Raw genomic sequence first — 17576 nt, 5'->3', positions numbered from 1 at the left:
TTCGTTTACATGGCATTCCGGAGAATATCGTTTCTGACAGAGGTTCCCAGTTTGTTTCGAGGTTTTGGCGAGCCTTTTGTGCTAGGATGGGCATTGATTTGTCTTTTTCCTTGGCTTTCCATCCTCAGACAAATGGCTAGACTGAACGAACCAATCAGACCTTGGAAACATATCTGAGATGTTTTGTTTCTGCCGATCAGGATGATTGGGTGTCCTTTTTGCCTTTGGCTGAGTTCGCCCTTAATAATCGGGCCAGCTCGGCTACTTTGGTTTCGCCGTTTTTCTGCAATTCTGGTTTCCATCCTCGTTTCTCTTCAGGGCAGGTTGAGTCTTCTGACTGTCCTGGTGTGGATACTGTGGTGGATAGGTTGCAGCAGATTTGGACTCATGTGGTGGACAATTTGACATTGTCTCAGGAGAAGGCTCAACGTTTCGCTTACCGCAGGCGCTGTGTGGGTCCCCGACTTCGTGTTGGGGATTTGGTTTGGTTGTCATCTCGTTATATTCCTATGAAAGTTTCCTCTCCTAAGTTTAAACCTCGTTTCATTGGTCCGTATAGGATTTCTGAGGTTCTTAATCCTGTGTCTTTTCGTCTGACCCTCCCAGATTCTTTTTCCATACATAACGTATTCCATAGGTCATTGTTGCGGAGATACGTGGCACCTGTGGTTCCATCCGTTGATCCTCCTGCCCCGGTTTTGGTTGAGGGGGAGTTGGAGTATATAGTGGAGAAGATTTTGGATTCTCGTATTTCGAGATGGAAACTCCAGTGCCTGGTTAAGTGGAAGGGTTATGGTCAGGAAGATAATTCCTGGGTCTTTGCCTCTGATGGTCATGCTGCCGATCTTGTTCGTGCCTTTCATTTGGCTCATCCTGATCGGCCTGGGGGCTCTGGTGAGGGTTCGGTGACCCCTCCTCAAGGGGGGGGACTGTTGTGAATTCTGTGGTCAAGCTCCCTCCTGTGGTCATGAGTGGTACTTCGGCTGGTTCTGTCTATGAGCTTCCTCTGGTGGATGTGAGTGGGGCTGCGGCTTCTGAGTTTTCTTCCTCAGGTGACGAGGTTAAGTCGTTAGGTGCTGCTCTATTTAACTCCACCTAGTTCTTTGTTCCTGGCCTCCAGTCAATATTCCAGTATTGGTCTTGCTTTCTCCTGGATCGTTCTTGTGGCTTGTCTGCCCTGCATAAGCTAAGTTTTGCTTGTGTTACTTTTGTTTGCTATATTTTATGTTATGAGAGGCAATTCAGTACCACAATGGACATAGCGGTCAGAGCACATACAGTGATCTGACAATAACCCAAAATCATAGAACAAGCTCTGAGACGTGGGAACTCTGCAGACCGCAATCCCTAATCCTCTCCAACCAACACTAGAGGCAGCCGTGGATTGCGCCTAACTCTGCCTATGCAACTCGGCACAGCCTGAGAAACTAACTAGCCTGAAGATAGAAAATAAGCCTACCTTGCCTCAGAGAAATACCCCAAAGGAAAAGGCAGCCCCCCACATATAATGACTGTGAGTTAAGATGAAAAGACCAACGTAGAAATGAAATAGATTCAGCAAAGTGAAGCCCGACTTTCTTAACAGAGCGAGGATAGGAAAGATAACTTTGCGGTCTACACAAAACCCTAAAGAAAACCAGGGGCAAAAAGACCCTCCGTACTGAACTAACGGCGCGGAGGTACACCCTTTGCGTCCCAGAGCTTCCAGCAACAAAATAGACAAGCTGGACAGAAAAAATAGCAAACAAATAGCAAAGAAGAACTTAGCTATGCAGAGCAGCAGGCCACAGGAATGATCCAGGGAAAAACAAGTCCAACACTGGAACATTGACAGGAAGCCAGGATCAAAGCATTAGGTGGAGTTAAGTAGAGAAGCACCTAACGACCTCACCAGATCACCTGAGGGAGGAAACTCAGAAGCCGCAGTACCACTTTCCTCCACAAACGGAAGCTCCCAGAGAGAATCAGCCGAAGTACCACTTGTGACCACAGGAGGGAGCTCTGCCACAGAATTCACAACAGTACCCCCCCCTTGAGGAGGGGTCACCGAACCCTCACCAGAGCCCCCAGGCCGACCAGGATGAGCTACATGAAAGGCACGAACAAGATCGGGAGCATGGACATCAGAGGCAAAAACCCAGGAATTATCTTCCTGAGCATAACCCTTCCATTTAACCAGATACTGGAGTTTCCGTCTTGAAACACGAGAATCCAAAATCTTCTCCACAATATACTCCAATTCCCCCTCCACCAAAACCGGGGCAGGAGGGTCAACAGATGGAACCATAGGTGCCACGTATCTCCGCAACAATGACCTATGGAATACGTTATGTATGGAAAAAGAATCAGGGAGGGTCAGACGAAAAGACACAGGATTAAGAACCTCAGAAATCCTATACGGACCAATGAAACGAGGTTTAAACTTAGGAGAGGAAACCTTCATAGGAATATGACGAGGAGATAACCAAACCAGATCCCCAACACGAAGTCGGGGACCCACACGGCGTCTGCGATTAGCGAAACGTTGAGCCTTCTCCTGGGACAAGGTCAAATTGTCCACTACATGAGTCCAAATCTGCTGCAATCTGTCCACCACAGTATCCACACCAGGACAGTCCGAAGACTCAACCTGTCCTGAAGAGAAACAAGGATGGAAACCAGAATTACAGAAAAAAGGCGAAACCAAAGTAGCCAAGCTGGCCCGATTATTAAGGGTGAACTCAGCCAAAGGCAAGAAGGACACCCAATCATCCTGATCAGCAGAAACAAAGCATCTCAGATATGTCTCCAAAGTCTGATTAGTTCGTTCGGTTTGGCCATTTGTCTGAGGATGGAAAGCCGAAGAGAAAGACAAATCAATGCCCATCTTAGCACAAAAGGACGCACATCCCGTGAAAAAGAAGGCCACCAAAAGGATCTAGCCACCAAATCTCTGGTACCAAAGATTCCAGGATGACCAGCCAACACCGAACAATGAACCTCAGAGATAACTCTACTAGTCCATCTATCAGGGACAAACAGTTTCTCCGCTGGACAACGGTCAGGTCTATCAGCCTGAAACTTCTGCAGCACGCGCCGCAAATCAGGGGAGATGGCAGACAAAATTACCCCCTCTTTGAGAATACCCGCCGGCTCAGGAACACCCGGAGAGTCAGGCACAAAACTCCTTGACAGGGCATCAGCCTTCACATTTTTAGAGCCCGGAAGGTACGAAATCACAAAGTCAAAACGGGCAAAAAACAGCGACCAACGAGCCTGTCTAGGATTCAACCGTTTGGCAGACTCGAGATAAGTCAAGTTCTTGTGATCCGTCAAGACCACCACGCGATGCTTGGCTCCTTCAAGCCAATGTTGCCACTCCTCGAATGCCCACTTCATGGCCAACAACTCTAGATTGCCAACATCATAATTGCGCTCAGCAGGCGAGAATTTTCTAGAAAAGAAGGCACATGGTTTCATCACCGGGCCATCAGAACTTCTTTGCGACAAAACAGCCCCTGCTCCAATCTCAGAAGCATCAACCTCGACCTGAAACGGGAGTGAAACATCTGGCTGGCACAACACAGGGGCAGAAGAAAAACGACGCTTCAACTCCTGAAAAGCCTCTACAGCCGCCGAGGACCAATTAACCACATCAGCACCTTTCTTGGTCAAATCAGTCAATGGTTTAACAACACTAGAAAAATTAGCGATGAAGCGACGGTAAAAATTAGCAAAGCCCAGGAACTTCTGCAGGCTCTTCACAGATGTCGGCTGAGTCCAATCATAAATGGCCTGAACTTTAACAGGGTCCATCTCGATAGTAGAAGGGGAAAAAATTAAACCCAAAAATGAAACCTTCTGAACCCCAAAGAGACATTTCGACCCCTTCACAAACAAGGAATTCGCACGAAGGACCTGGAACACCATTCTGACCTGCTTCACATGAGACTCCCAATCATCCGAAAAGACCAAAATATCATCCAAATATACAATCATGAATCTATCCAGGTACTCTCGGAAGATGTCATGCATAAAGGACTGAAGCACAGATGGAGCATTAGAAAGCCCGAATGGCATAACCAGGTACTCAAAATGGCCCTCGGGCGTCTTAAATGCTGTTTTCCATTCATCGCCCTGTTTAATTCGCACAAGATTATACGCCCCTCGAAGATCTATCTTGGTGAACCAACTAGCCCCCTTAATCCTAGCAAATAAATCAGACAGCGGCAAAGGGTACTGAAATTTGACTGTGATCTTAATAAGAAGGCGGTAATCAATACAAGGTCTCAAAGAGCCATCCTTCTTGGCCACAAAAAAGAACCCTGCTCCCAACGGTGATGACGATGGGCGAATATGACCTTTCTCCAAGGATTCCTTTATATAACTCCGCATAGTGGCGTGCTCTGGCACAGATAAATTAAACAGTCGGCCCTTAGGAAACTTACTACCAGGAATCAAAATAATAGCACAATCGCAATCCCTATGAGGAGGTAAGGCACCGGATTTGGGCTCTTCAAATACATCCTGGTAATCTGACAAAAACTCAGGGACTTCAGAAGGAGTGGAAGGCGAAATTTACAGCAATGGAACATCACCATGTACCACCTGACAACCCCAGCCGTACACAGACATAGATTTCCAATCCAATACTGGATTATGGACCTGTAGCCATGGCAACCCCAAAACGACCACATCATGCAGATTATGCAACACCAAAAAGTGAATATCCTCCTGATGTGAAGGAGCCATGAACATGGTCAATTGAGTCCAGTATTGAGGCTTATTCTTGGCCAAAGGCGTAGCATCAATTCCTCTCAATGGAATAGGATACTGCAAGGGCTCCAAGAAAAAACCACAGCGCCTGGCAAACTCCAAGTCCATCAAATTCAGGGCAGCGCCTGAATCCACAAATGCCGTAACAGAATAGGACGACAGAGAGCAAATCAGAGTAACGGACAAAAGAAATTTAGACTGTACCGTACCAATGGTGGCAGACCTAGCGAACCGCTTAGTGCGCTTAGGACAATCGGAGATAGCATGAGTGGAATCATCACAGTATAAACACAGCCCATTCCGACGTCTGTGTTCTTGCCGTTCCGCTCTGGTCAAAGTCCTATCACATTGCATAGGCTCAGGCCTATGCTCAGAGAATACCGCCAAATGGTGCACAGCTTTGTGCTCACGCAAGAGCCGATCGATCTGAATGGCCAAGGACATAGACTCATTCAGACCAGCAGGCGTGGGAAATTCCACCATGACATCCTTAAGGGCTTCAGAAAGACCCTTTCTGAAAATTGCCGCCAGGGCACACTCATTCCACTGAGTAAGCACAGACCACTTTCTAAACTTCTGACAGTACACCTCCGCTTCATCCTGACCCTGACACAAAGCCAGCAAGATTTTCTCTGCCTGATCCACTGAATTTGGTTCATCATAAAGCAATCCAAGCGCCAGAAAAAACGCATTAACATCACGCAAGGCAGGATCTCCTGGCGCAAGGGAAAATGCCCAGTCTTGAGGGTCACCACGCAACAAAGAAATAATGATTTTTACTTGTTGAACGGGGTCACCAGAGGAGCGGGGTTTCAAAGCTAGAAACAGTTTACCATTATTTTTGAAATTCAGGAATTTAGATCTATCCCCAGAAAACAAATCAGGAATTGGAATTGTAGGCTCTAACATCGGATTCTGAACCACAAAATCTTGAATGTTTTGTACCCTTGCCGTGAGATGATCCACACAAGAGAACAGACCCTGAATGTCCATATCTACACCTGTGTTCTGAACCACCCAGAGGTTAAGGGGAAAAGAAAGACAAAAAACACTGCAGAGAAAAAAAATGGTCTCAGAACTTCTCTTATCCCTCTATTGAGATGCATTAATACTTTGGGCCAGCTGTACTGTTATGGACCTGGTGCTTAAGAGCACCCGGAACGACCTGATGGTTAAACTCACACAGGACAAGCTCTGGGAAGTGGGAACTCTGCTTACCGCAACTGTTGTAAATTCTGTGGCAGAGCTCCCTCCTGTGGTCACAAGTGGTACTTCGGCTGATTCTCTCTGTGAGCTTCCGTTGGTGGAGGAGAGTGGTACTGCGGTTTCTGAGTTTCCTTCCTCAGGTGATGTAGTGATGTCGTTAGGTGCTGCTCTATTTAACTCCACCTAGTGCTTTGATCCTGGCCTCCAGTCAATGTTCTAGTATTGGACCTGTTTCCTCCTGGATCGTTCCTGTGGCCTGCTGCTCTGCATAGCTAAGTTCCGCTTTTGCTATTTTGTTTGCTATTTTTTCTGTCCAGCTTGCTTAATTTTGTTTTCTTGCTTGCTGGAAGCTCTGGGACGCAGAGGGTGTAGCTCCGTGCCGTTAGTTCGGTACGGAGGGTCTTTTTGCCCCCTTTGCGTGGTTTTTGTAGGGTTTTGTGTTGACCGCAAAGTTACCTTTCCTATCCTCGCTCTGTTCAGAAAGTCGGGCCTCACTTTGCTAAATCTATTTCATCTCTACGTTTGTCTTTTTCATCTTAACTCACAGTCATTATATGTGGGGGCTGCCTTTTCCTTTGGGGTATTTCTCTGAGGCAAGGTAGGCTTATTTTCTATCTTCAGGCTAGCTAGTTTCTCAGGCTGTGCCGAGTTGCATAGGGAGCGTTAGGCGCAATCCACGGCTGCCTCTAGTGTGGTTGGAGAGGATTAGGGATTGCGGTCAGCAGAGTTCCCACGTCTCAGAGCTCGTTCTATGTTTTTGGGTTATTGTCAGGTCACTGTATGTGCTCTGACTTCTATGTCCATTGTGGTACTGAATTACCTTATCATAACACGCAACCCCTAATCCTATCACACAACTAGAAATAGCCGTGGAGCGTACCTAACACGACCTAGACGCCTCTTCACAGCCTAAGAGCTAACTAGCCCTAAAGATAGAAAATAAAGCCTACCTTGCCTCAGAGAAATTCCCCAAAGGAAAAGGTATCTTTGCGGTCAGCACAAAATACTACAAAAAACCACGCAGAGTGTGCAAAAAGACCTCCGCACCGACTCACGGTGCGGAGGTGCCACTCTGCATCCCAGAGCTTCCAGCTAGCAAGACAAAATCATGATAGCCAACTGGACAAGGAAACAATGATCAAATAATTAACTAGCAGGGACTTAGCTTCTGCTGGAGTAGACAGGTCACCAGAAAGATCCAAGAGCGAACTGAACCAGTACAAGAACATTGACAGCTGGCATGGAGTAACGATCTGAGTGGAGTTAAATAGAACAGCCAGCCAAAGAATAAACTACGTCACCTGTGCAAGGAACCTCAGAAGCAGCAGCTCCACTCACAGCTACCAGAGGGAGTCCATGGACAGAACTCGCCGAAGTACCATTCATGACCACAGGAGGGAGTTCGAAAACAGAATTCACAACATGACCCCCTGGCTTATCTCTGACTGCAAGTTTTCTTATTCCTTTGGTACTGTGCTACAGTCTACCTGGCTTATCTCTGACTGCAAGTTTTCTTATTCCTTTGGTGCTGTGCTACAGTCTAGGATTTGACCCGGCTTGTTTGACTACTCTGCTGCCATCTGTGGTAGCCTCACTGCTGCACTGTGGTTCAGCTCTGTTTAGGTGCAGACCTGCTTCCTCTCTACTGCCATCTAGTGAAGCCTGCACCTACCTGCATTGCAGCAGGATGACAGTACACCTCTCAATGAATTAATCCAGGGGTGCAGTGATCATATTGACAGCACTTATGTGTCACAGAATTTTATACCATTGGGCAGTGAAGTAAAAATAATTACATTTTTACCACCAAAGTGTTGTTTTAGCCACAGGTTTTACATTTACACACGGGGCATTGGGTATAAATGTCATGAAAATGTATCCCACAATTTCTGCTGAATGTGGAAATATTCCATATGTGGCCGTGCAGTACTGGTAAGCCACACAGCGAGACTCGGGAGGGACAGAGCACTGTTTGTCTCCTGGAATGCAAATTTTCCTAGAATAGTTTGATGACTCCATAAACAGAGCCCATAAGTGCTAGAAGAGCAGAATCCTCACTCAAGTGACACCATTTTGGAAATTACCTTTGGGAATTTATTTACAAGTGTAGTGTCGATTTTGACTCCATGGGTCTCTTCCAGAAACAAGCAGCAATGAATGCTGCTGAGTGAAAATTGCAAACTGCCAATATAGCGACTAGTAAGTTGTAGTCATCAGTACGTCGTACTGCCCAGCTCATTCTTCTGGAGACATGCACCAGGCTATCATAGCTACAGAATTGCCAAATATATGGACCCTAAATGTGGTTTAGGCTCACTGGGGCTCTGAAGGGAGGGGGCATTTGGATTTTGTAGAGCAGAATTTGCTGAATTTCCTTTTGGGAGCAAGAAGCCATTTTGCTTTTCCCGAGCCTTTGTGCTAACAGTAACGTAGAAGCCCCCTATATTTCCATTGATAGATGACAGACCTAAGTAGGGACTTTTTTGTGGATTGATTTGAAGCTTTTTTTGGGAACATTTTACATAATGTTTGGGATTACATTTATCCGGCGTTTGTTAGGTCTCGAGTTCCCGCTTCTGCACAGGGGGAATCTTGAGCCATCTCCGCTGCGGTCTCCCATTCTTATCCAGCCGCAGTGGAGTCTGCTCAGCAAGGACGTCGGTCCCAGCGTCTTGCTCAGTCTCACTCTGTACAGAGAGCTACTGCTGCTTCTTCAGCTTCTGCCATTAAAGCCAGTGCTGGTCAGCAGCGAGCGGACTTCTCTGGGACTAAGTCCTTGTCTGCACACACTGAGCATGCCCAGGGCAAGATCTCCCGTTGGAGATCAAGGGTCATGTGCTCAGGCTCTGCAGCACATTCCATTGGTCCTCTTGGCAGGTCTTGGAAGGGCAAAGTTTCTGTGGCCACTTCCTGTGCTGCAACTATATAAACTGCGCATGACCGCACGGCCATGCGCTAGTGTACATTTGCATACGTGTGTTTGTTGTGAGTGCAAGTCGTCCTTGGATACCCCTTCCCTATTGAATGTCTGTTCGCGGAAGGTGTATGGTTGCTTTCTAGCACCCGACTTATCCTACAGCACGAATCACACATTACAGCGTCCAGTTGCTGTGACCGCCAATACGGCGCCGTGCACTTCCTCTGTGCTTTCCTTACCCAAGCCTGGGTGGTTAGTGGCGTTCGTCAGTGCGGCACCGCATGCACTCTTGTGCCTTAATATTGTTGTTTGGCTTCTTTACACACCCAGTTGCGGTGTTGTGCCAGCAAGGGTCTAATCGGACTTCAATCCTAGTTGGGGTTGCGTTCGCTGACTACTTGCTCGCGCTCTATGTGCGATACCGCGATCCTGTGATGCAACAGGATCGCTTCTTTCACGCTGGGTGAAGTTTAACCCACGTGTGTATACTTATGAGTACCGCCATATAGTCCGTCATTACTTGGCAGCAGGTTCCATCTCTGCACGGTGGACCCCGGGCTGCGAACGCACCATACTCTATCTGTCTTATTATTTGGTGCGTTCCGCTAGCCCTAACATTACACTAGCGCCAGGGTCTGGCTAGTAATGACGGACAAACAGCAATCCTTGCGGTATATCCAGCAGCTGGAGGGTAGGTTGGCGGCTCTTGAGGCGCAACCTCAGCTGTAGATGTTACCGCAGTTGCTGTACAGGCTGCTAGCGTGGCTGCAGCAACCCTGTCCATTGCCACCCCTGCTCCGACATTTTCTCGCCTCCCGCTGCCAGAGAAATTTTCTGGTGATAGCAAATTTTGTAGGGGATTTGTGAGTCAGTGCTCTATTCACCTCGAGCTCCTGGCTGCACGTTTTCCCACAGAGCGGGCTAAGGTGGGATTTATAGTGTCTCTCTTGTCGGACAGGGCGTTGGAATGGGCTACGCCGCTGTGGGAGTGTGGCGATCATGTGGTGCAGAGTGCTCCGCTGTTTCTGAGCACTCTGAAACAGGTCTTTTTAGGACCTCAAGTCACCCATGATACTGCGCTCCAACTGCTGGCATTAACTCAGGGTGAGTCCTTGGTCAGTCGTTTTGCCGTCCAATTCCGCACTTTAGCTTCTGAGCTGGATTGGTCGGATAAAGCTCTTATCCCCATATTTTGGAGGGGCCTGGCTGACCACGTTAAGGACGCTCTGGCCACTAGGGAGATTCCTGCCACACTGGAGGAGTTAATAACTGTCTCCACTCGAATTGACCTCTGTTTTAACGAGCGGAGGTTAGAGCGAGCCCAGTGTAGGCAGAGGTTTCGGCTGGCTCCTACCTTCGCCAAACCTCTGGAATCTCCGGTCCTGGTTCCTGAGTCACATGAGGCCAGGGAAGTGTCACAAGCGGGACCTAAGTCCCGGACCGCTTGTGCACTCAAGGTCTGTCATGTTTGCCAGCAGTCAGGACATCTAGCCACCAGATGTTCTCAGCAGTCGAGGAAACGTCAGCGTCTAGTGGTAGTAGGTGGAGGTACACTAGACACGGCGACGTTTGCCTCTAAATTGTCCTTTAAGGGGACAATTACTATAGGCTCATTCTCCCACTCGGTAGAGCTCTGCGTGGATTCTGGGGCGGAGGGCAATTTTATGTCTTCTGCCTTCGCCCAACGTCACGCAATACCCCTGGTTATGCTAGCTCAACCAGTAACAGTACGAGTGGTGAATGGGTGGACACTGCCATCACAGATAACACACCAGACCATCCCTTTTACTCTGTTCATGTCGCCATCTCATCAGGAGATTATATCTCTGCTCATCATTCCTGAGGGAATTGATGAGGTCCTGTTGGGAATACCTTGGCTACGGTACCACTCTCCTCATATCGAGTGGACCTCTGGCAGAATCCTGGGATGGGGCGAATCTTGTGGGGGTAGGTGTCAGAGGGAGTGCGTTCAGGTTGCTACTACAGAGGTACCCGCAGATCTTTCCTCTCTCCCCAAGCAGTATTGGTCTTATGCAGACGTGTTCTCCAAAAAGGCGGCGGAGATCCTTCCGCCCCATCGCCCCTATGACTGTCCTATTGATCTCTTGCCTGGTGCTGAGCCTCCCCGGGGTCGAGTCTATCCGCTATCTCTCCCGGAGACGGAGGCAATGTCACAGTACATCCAGGAACATCTGGCAAGAGGATTCATTAGAAAGTCAGTGTCACCTGCTGGGGCAGGGTTCTTCTTCGTGCAGAAGAAGAATGGGGAATTGCGTCCATGCATAGACTACAGGGGTCTTAATGCCATCACCGTTAAAAATAAGTATCCTTTGCCCTTGATATCTGAGCTCTTCGATAGGCTTCGGGGAGCAAGGGTATTTACTAATCTAGATCTGCGGGGTGCTTACAACCTGATTCGCATCCGTGAGGGGGACGAATGGAAGACAGCTTTTAACACCAGGGATGGGCACTGTTATGTTTGCTAATGACAGGTGTTATGAAGGCAATCCAGAAACACAGTGTGCTTAGCGATCAGAGCGCACACAGTGATCTGACAAATACCCAAAAATACAAGAACGAGCTCTGAGACGTGGAAACTCTGTAGACTGCACACCTGATCCTATCCTAAACACAACTAAAAGCGGCTGTGGATTGCGCCTAACAACTACCTAGGCAACTCGGCACAGCCTAAGAAACTAGCTAGCCTGAAGATAGAAAAATAGGCCTGACTTGCCCAGAGAAATTCCCCAAAGGAAAAGGCAGCCCCCCACATATAATGACTGTGAGTAAGATGAAAAGACAAAACGTAGGGATGAAATAGATTCAGCAAAGTGGGGCCCGATATTCTAGGACAGAGCGAGGCCAGTAAAGCGAACTTTGCAGTCTACAAAAAACCCTAAAGCAAAACCACGCAAAGGGGGCAAAAAAAAACCACCGTGCCGAACTAACGGCACGGCGGTACACCCTTTGCGTCTCAGAGCTTCTAGCAAAACAAAAGACAAGCTGGACAGAAAAAAAGCAACAAAAAAACAAAAAGCACTTAGCTATACAGAGCAGCAGGTCACAGGAACAATCAGGAGAAGCTCAGATCCAACACTGAAACATTGACAAGGAGCAAGGATAGCAGCATCAGGCGGAGTTAAGTAATGAAGCAGTTAACGAGCTCACCAGAACACCTGAGGGAGGAAGCTCAGAAGCTGCAGTACCACTTGTGACCACAGGAGTGAGTTCAGCCACAGAATTCACAACAGTACCCCCCCCTTGAGGAGGGGTCACCGAACCCTCACCAGAGCCCCCAGGCCGACCAGGATGAGCCGCATGAAAGGCACGAACAAGATCGGAAGCATGAACATCAGAGGCAAAAACCCAGGAATTATCTTCCTGAGCATAACCCTTCCATTTAACCAGATACTGGAGTTTCCGTCTAGAAACACGAGAATCCAAAATCTTCTCCACAATATACTCCAATTCCCCCTCCACCAAAACCGGGGCAGGAGGCTCAACAGATGGAACCATAGGTGCCACGTATCTCCGCAACAACGACCTATGGAATACATTATGTATGGAAAAGGAGTCTGGGAGGGTCAAACGAAAAGACACAGGATTGAGAACCTCAGAAATCCTATACGGACCAATAAAACGAGGTTTAAATTTAGGAGAGGAAACCTTCATAGGAATATGATGAGAAGATAACCAAACCAGATCCCCAACACGAAGTCGGGGACCCACACGGCGTCTGCGATTAGCGAAAAGTTGAGCTTTCTCCTGGGACAAGATCAAATTGTCCACTACCTGAGTCCAGATCTGCTGCAACCTATCCACCACAGAATCCACACCAGGACAGTCCGAAGACTCAACCTGTCCTGAAGAGAAACGAGGATGGAACCCAGAATTGCAAAAAAATGGAGAAACCAAGGTAGCCGAGCTGGCCCGATTATTAAGGGCGAACTCAGCCAACGGCAAAAAGGACACCCAATCATCCTGGTCTGCAGAAACAAAACATCTCAGATATGTTTCCAAGGTCTGATTGGTTCGTTCGGTCTGGCCATTAGTCTGAGGATGGAAAGCCGAGGAAAAGGATAGGTCAATGCCCATCCTACCACAAAAGGCTCGCCAAAACCTTGAAACAAACTGGGAACCTCTGTCAGAAACAATATTCTCAGGAATGCCATGCAACCGAACCACATGCTGAAAGAACAAAGGTACCAAATCAGAGGAGGAAGGCAATTTAGCCAAGGGCACCAGATGGACCATTTTAGAAAAGCGATCACAGACCACCCAAATGACTGACATCTTTTGAGAAACGGGAAGGTCAGAAATGAAATCCATCGAAATATGTGTCCAAGGCCTCTTTGGGACCGGCAAGGGCAAAAGCAACCCACTGGCACGAGAACAGCAGGGCTTAGCCCTAGCACAAATCCCACAGGACTGCACAAAAGTACGTACATCCCGTGACAGAGATGGCCACCAGAAGGATCTAGCCACTAACTCTCTGGTACCAAAGATTCCAGGATGACCAGCCAACACCGAACAATGAAGTTCAGAGATAAGTTTAATAGTCCACCTATCAGGGACGAACAGTTTCTCTGCTGGACAACGATCAGGTTTATTCGCCTGAAATTTTTGCAGCACCCGCCGCAAATCAGGGGAGATGGCAGACACAATGACTCCTTCCTTGAGGATACCCGCTGGCTCAGATAAACCCGGAGAGTCGGGCACAAAACTCCTAGACAGAGCATCCGCCTTCACATTTTTAGAGCCCGGAAGGTACGAAATCACAAAGTCGAAGCGGGCAAAAAATAACGACCAACGGGCCTGTCTAGGATTCAATCGCTTGGCAGACTCGAGATAAGTCAAGTTCTTATGATCAGTCAATACCACCACGCGATGCTTAGCTCCTTCAAGCCAATGACGCCACTCCTCGAATGCCCACTTCATGGCCAGCAACTCTCGATTGCCCACATCATAATTACGCTCAGCGGGCGAAAACTTCCTGGAAAAGAAAGCGCATGGTTTCATCACTGAGCAATCAGAACCTCTCTGTGACAAAACCGCCCCTGCTCCAATCTCAGAAGCATCAACCTCGACCTGGAACGGAAGAGAAACATCTGGCTGACACAACACAGGGGCAGAACAAAAACGACGCTTCAACTCCTGAAAAGCTTCCACAGCAGCAGAAGACCAATTAACCAAATCAGCACCCTTCTTGGTCAAATCGGTCAATGGTTTGGCAATGCTAGAAAAATTACAGATGAAGCGACGATAAAAATTAGCAAAGCCCAGGAACTTTTGCAGACTTTTCAGAGATGTCGGCTGAATCCAATCCTGGATGGCTTGGACCTTAACTGGATCCATCTCGATAGTAGAAGGGGTAAAGATGAACCCCAAAAATGAAACTTTCTGCACACCGAAGAGACACTTTGATCCCTTCACAAACAAAGAGTTAGCATGCAGGACCTGAAAAACCATTCTGACCTGCTTCACATGAGACTCCCAATCATCTGAGAAGATCAAAATGTCATCCAAGTAAACAATCAGGAATTTATCCAGATACTCACGGAAGATGTCATGCATAAAAGACTGAAACACAGATGGAGCATTGGCAAGTCCGAACGGCATCACTAGATACTCAAAATGACCCTCGGGCGTATTGAATGCAGTTTTCCATTCATCTCCTTGCCTGATTCTCACCAGATTATACGCACCACGAAGATCTATCTTAGTGAACCAACTAGCCCCCTTAATCCGAGCAAACAAGTCAGATAACAATGGCAAGGGATACTGAAATTTAACAGTGATCTTATTAAGAAGGCGGTAATCAATACACGGTCTCAGCGAACCATCCTTCTTGGCTACAAAGAAGAACCCTGCTCCCAGTGGTGATGACGATGGGCGAATATGTCCCTTCTCCAGGGATTCCTTCACATAACTGCGCATAGCGGCGTGTTCGGGCACGGATAAATTAAATAATCGACCTTTAGGGAATTTACTACCAGGAATCAAATTGATAGCACAATCACAATCCCTATGCGGAGGTAGAGCATCGGACTTGGGCTCTTCAAATACATCCTGATAATCAGACAAGAACTCTGGGACCTCAGAAGGGGTGGATGACGAAATCGACAAAAATGGAACATCACCATGTACCCCCTGACAACCCCAGCTGGATACCGACATGGAATTCCAATCCAATACTGGATTATGGGTTTGTAGCCATGGCAACCCCAACACGACCACATCATGCAGATTATGCAACACCAGAAAGCGAATAACTTCCTGATGTGCAGGAGCCATGCACATGGTCAGCTGGGCCCAGTATTGAGGTTTATTCTTGGCCAAAGGTGTAGCATCAATTCCTCTCAATGGAATAGGACACCGCAAAGGCTCCAAGAAAAACCCACAACGTTTAGCATAATCCAAATCCATCAGATTCAGGGCAGCGCCCGAATCCACAAACGCCATGACAGAAAACGACGACAAAGAGCATATCAAGGTAATGGACAGAAGGAATTTGGACTGTACAGTACCAATGACGGCAGACCTAGCGGACCGCTTAGTGCGCTTAGGACAATCAGAAATAGCATGAGTGGAATCACCACAGTAGAAACACAGACCATTCAGACGTCTGTATTCCTGCCGTTCAACTCTAGTCATAGTCCTATCGCACTGCATAGGCTCAGGTTTAACCTCAGGCAGTACCGCCAAATGGTGCACAGATTTACGCTCGCGCGAGCGTCGACCGATCTGAATGGCCAAAGACAAAGACTCATTCAAACCAGCAGGCATAGGAAATCCCACCATGACATCCTTAAGAGCCTCAGAGAGACCCTTTCTGAACAAAGCTGCCAGCGCAGATTCATTCCACTGAGTGAGTACTGACCATTTCCTAAATTTCTGACAATATACTTCTATATCATCCTGACCCTGGCACAAAGCCAGCAAATTTTTCTCAGCCTGATCCACTGAATTAGGCTCATCGTACAGCAATCCGAGCGCCAGGAAAAACACATCGACACTACTCAATGCAGGGTCTCCTGGCGCAAGAGAAAATGCCCAGTCTTGAGGGTCGCCGCGCAAAAAAGAAATAATAATCAAAACCTGTTGAATAGGATTACCAGAAGAATGAGGTTTCAAGGCCAGAAATAGCTTACAATTATTTTTGAAACTTAGAAACTTAGTTCTATCTCCAAAAAACAAATCAGGAATAGGAATTCTTGGTTCTAACATAGATTTCTGATCAATAGTATCTTGAATTTTTTGTACATTTATAACGAGATTATCCATTGAAGAGCACAGACCCTGAATATCCATGTCCACACCTGTGTCCAGAATCACCCAAATGTCTAGGGGAAAAAAAAAAAAGTGAACACAGAGCAGAAAAAAAAAAAATGATGTCAGAACTTTTTCTTTCCCTCTATTGAGAATCATTAGTTTGGGCTCCTTGTACTGTTATGTTTGCTAATGACAGGTGTTATGAAGGCAATCCAGAAACACAGTGTGCTTAGCGATCAGAGCGCACACAGTGATCTGACAAATACCCAAAAATACAAGAACGAGCTCTGAGACGTGGAAACTCTGTAGACTGCACACCTGATCCTATCCTAAACACAACTAAAAGCGGCTGTGGATTGCGCCTAACAACTACCTAGGCAACTCGGCACAGCCTAAGAAACTAGCTAGCCTGAAGATAGAAAAATAGGCCTGACTTGCCCAGAGAAATTCCCCAAAGGAAAAGGCAGCCCCCCACATATAATGACTGTGAGTAAGATGAAAAGACAAAACGTAGGGATGAAATAGATTCAGCAAAGTGGGGCCCGATATTCTAGGACAGAGCGAGGCCAGTAAAGCGAACTTTGCAGTCTACAAAAAACCCTAAAGCAAAACCACGCAAAGGGGGCAAAAAAACCCCACCGTGCCGAACTAACGGCACGGCGGTACACCCTTTGCGTCTCAGAGCTTCCAGCAAAACAAAAGACAAGCTGGACAGAAAAAAAGCAACAAAAAAACAAAAAGCACTTAGCTGTACAGAGCAGCAGGTCACAGGAACAATCAGGAGAAGCTCAGATCCAACACTGAAACATTGACAAGGAGCAAGGATAGCAGCATCAGGCGGAGTTAAGTAATGAAGCAGTTAACGAGCTCACCAGAACACCTGAGGGAGGAAGCTCAGAAGCTGCAGTACCACTTGTGACCACAGGAGTGAGTTCAGCCACAGAATTCACAACAGGGCACTATGAATATCTGGTGATGCCCTTCGGGCTCTGTAATGCCCCAGCCGTTTTCCAAGACTTTGTGAACGATATCTTCCGGGATATGCTTTCCACCTCGGTCGTAGTCTATCTGGATGATATTCTCATCTACTCTCCAGATATTGACTCCCACCGGAGAGATGTTTGCAAAGTCTTCGACCTCCTACGGGCAAACTCCCTCTATGCCAAGTTGGAGAAGTGTATGTTTGAGCAGGAGTCCTTACCTTTCCTAGGCTACATCATCTCTGCCCAGGGATTGGCTATGGATCCTGCCAAACTACAGGCTGTGATGGACTGGCAGGAACCCCATTCTCTTAAAGCGGTGCAGCGCTTTATGGGGTTCATTAATTATTATCGCCAGTTCATTCCGTACTTCTCAACTTTGGTAGCTCCCTTGGTTGCCCTCACCAAGAAGGGGGCGAATCCCAAATTGTGGTCTGAGGAGGTCT

Source organism: Ranitomeya imitator, chromosome 2 (genome assembly GCF_032444005.1).
Source record: "Ranitomeya imitator isolate aRanImi1 chromosome 2, aRanImi1.pri, whole genome shotgun sequence".
NCBI classification, from domain to species: Eukaryota; Metazoa; Chordata; class Amphibia; order Anura; family Dendrobatidae; genus Ranitomeya; species Ranitomeya imitator.
The sequence above is the reverse complement of the archived record's forward strand: the minus strand, read 5'-3'. Positions refer to the sequence as shown.